This window comes from Oxyura jamaicensis, chromosome 5 (assembly GCF_011077185.1).
Source record: "Oxyura jamaicensis isolate SHBP4307 breed ruddy duck chromosome 5, BPBGC_Ojam_1.0, whole genome shotgun sequence".
Taxonomy (NCBI): domain Eukaryota; kingdom Metazoa; phylum Chordata; class Aves; order Anseriformes; family Anatidae; genus Oxyura; species Oxyura jamaicensis.
In genome coordinates this window covers 22,633,781-22,636,825 of record NC_048897.1, presented here as the reverse complement: position 1 = coordinate 22,636,825, position 3,045 = coordinate 22,633,781, and positions in this window count along the sequence as shown.

Below are 3,045 nucleotides of genomic sequence, written 5' to 3'. Positions count from 1 at the left end.
GTAGGCCTCCTCCTGCCATAAGCTGTTCTAATCAATCGTTAAAGCAGGAGGAAGAAGCAAAAAGGCAATGTGTAAAATCACCCCGTGAGGGCGCGGCAGAGGTTCCTGCAGGCCTCAAGCAGGATGGGCAGCATTGTCCCTGGGGAGGGAGGCAGCATCCCCCACGGGTACACCAGCCACCTGCCCTAGGAAGGAGCTTTTGCCTCTGAGAGGAGCCGGGTGGGATTCAATACCACAAAAGGTGGGCTTTTGCGACAGTCTATGGCCCCAGCCGAAGAGGGCCACCAAGCTGAATACTTGTGTCATGGTGCCAAACAGCTGAGGCACCGGAGCAGCAGCTGAGTACAAGAGACAGGTCTGGTTACACTCCTCCTGGAGCTCGTACTCTCTACCCCACACCTGTGACTGAAGCCAGTGCTCCTCTTTCTCTCCGAGCTGATGGCTGTTATGCACCCTCAATAATTCAGCAGGGCCCCAGCTCCTCTTTCTGGAGAAGCTGGATGGCCTCTTAGCCTCGCGTCCCAGCCCAGAGAGGATATTTTTTTTCCTTCAAGACAGCTAGGAGCCACTCTCCACCTGCTCTAGGAAATAATCACTTTCCCTGTGGTTACAAACATGGTAGTTAGCACAAATTAAGCCAGGAAAGGCAGCAGAGGTGACTGTACTGATGCTGCATTGACACCACAAGGTAAGGATGTTCTTCCTGTGGGCAAGAGCAGGCACTGAAGTAACTGTGGATCAGAAAACAGACAGGGCTGGAGGTCAGAAGACCTCTATGGCAGCCCTGGTACCCCTGTGCCCCAGCTTCTGCCAGCCACTTCCCTTGCCCTCTGGTGTCTGCCCTGCAGCATGGAAACTGAAAAAGCTGCCCCGTTGCTTCCAAGCTCTTGCTAGACGAGGAGATCACATTGTCCGTTCCCAGCCCCTGGAGAGCTGGGGAAGCAGCCAGGAGGAGGCTCCAGCACACACAGCCCTCACCCAAGCAGCAGTGCTGGCTTCCCACCTGCAGGTGGAGAGCCTTCATGCTCCTCAGCGGTGGCTAAGCACTCCTCTCCCTGGCAGAGTGGCCTTCGGTGAGGGAGTGAAAGGCCAGCGAGGAGGAGGAGGAATACTGAGGAACAAAGAGCTCCCAGCATTTGTATGTGACTGGGGAACCCCAAACTGGGGACTTGGCACCACCTCAAGAAGCAGCCCTGTCCCAGTAGTAAAGGCAAGGGGCTAGGACAGGCAGCCCACAGCCCCCTTGGCCTTGGTAATGCAGTCAGGAGGGTAATGGCCAAAGGCTCTTGTTAAAGGCAATGTGAATTAAATGCCACTAATTGGGGGTCTTTGAAAAATCCATCCATGTTGGTTTTGGTTCCAAAAACGTGTTTTGATCTCCATCCCCAAATGCAAGGGAGAGCAGAGGAGGCACTGGCAGCTGGCCTGAAGGTGTCGGAGACCTGCAGCTTCCCAGGGGCTGTGGTGTCTGCAGGAAGGGAGGGAGAAGGAGGGACCCGGGGAACACCACAGCCCGTCAAGAACAGCTCAGGTCACCTCTGGGAACTTCAATGGGAAATGTCAAATTTTATCAGCTTCCTGCAAATTGAAGGCTCTTTGCTTCACAAAAGGAGCCATTTCCATAACTATCTCCCTGTAGGAGCCTAGTGCAGACATGGTGAAAATGCAGATGCTTCCTCAGCTTAACTGGTTTCAGCACAATTTCCCCTTCTTCCTTTCCTAGCACTCCTATACTTAATAGCTTACCGTGACTAGCAACAATAAAATAAGAGGCACAGCCCCATGCAGGACGACAGACAGGAACTTCCCCACAGAAACAGTCCTCCCTCCCCACAGCTGCCCTTGGTAAGGTGGAATAGGCTCTGGTGAGGACTCAGCAGCCTGTCACCCTTTCCCTGGCTTGGTTCCTCAGGACGGGCGGTTAGTCATGGTCTGCTGAGATCCCTCCCCATCTCCTTCCTTTGCCACAGCTTTGTGCCGTCACTTGCATCCGGGTCTCGCCCCTAAACCACACCAGGAGGTTTAACCTGAGGCAAATACGACAAAACAAGCAAGCAAGCAAACCCGTCTCCCGAGTGCTAGTTACACATGGAGCGGTTCCCAGATACAGCCAGGCAGAATGGAGAGGCTGTCAGGAAGTCACTGCAAGCTGTGATGCCACCTGGCTGGGCAAAGGGGATCTGGAAATCCCTGTTTTTTCTGCCTTTTGGGGACCCTTCCTCCCAGCAGCTGGGTGCCCACCTGCTGGTGGGTGCTGGGTCCCCACAGCGGTCACATCAAGGTAGGTGACGCAGGCTACCACTCATTTTTTTTACAAGCCATGCATGTCTAAGAGCTACAGTTCTAGTCAAATATTAAGCCACTGTGTATTTTAACCCCCCAGGAAGCTGCTGAATAGCTATTATTGCAGGACCGAGAGCAGACACTTCTCAGCCCATAAAAGACAAATATTAACCATGACTCACTGTTTCAGGACCCCTTTAAAAACACTCCCAAGCCATAATATCACACAGCCTGCTTTCTCTTCACGCTAATATGAGTAACACACAGCTCAGCTGGAGTCATGGGAAATTGCTAGATGAGGCCTGAAATGGGAGCTCTGGGTTAGGTGAGCAGGGGGCAGGCTACTGAGATGGAAGGAAAGATGCTGCAATGGAGAGCGGTTCCTAACAGAAATCCTTGATCCTGGGACTAACCTCAATTAAAACATTAATTACTGAACCTCTCCAGAACAAACTGGCATATTTAGAAATGCTACTGGCATAGAGGTGGGATGCATCACCTTACAGTGGAGGACAAAAACCATGATGTTTAAAAGTCAAGTAAAGAAGCCAGACCCATCTGCCAAGATGAAGAAGTAGGTCAGATTTAAGAATATAAAGAATATAAAAAGTAAGGTCACATTTTTAGGAAATAGTCACAAGAATTTTAGCTAGAGGCTGATCAGCTGAAAATGGCAGACAGAACAAGTCCAAGATCCACAAAAGATGTACTGTTCATACCATGGCTCTTCAGTGAACATATGAATGATACTAAAATGATCCT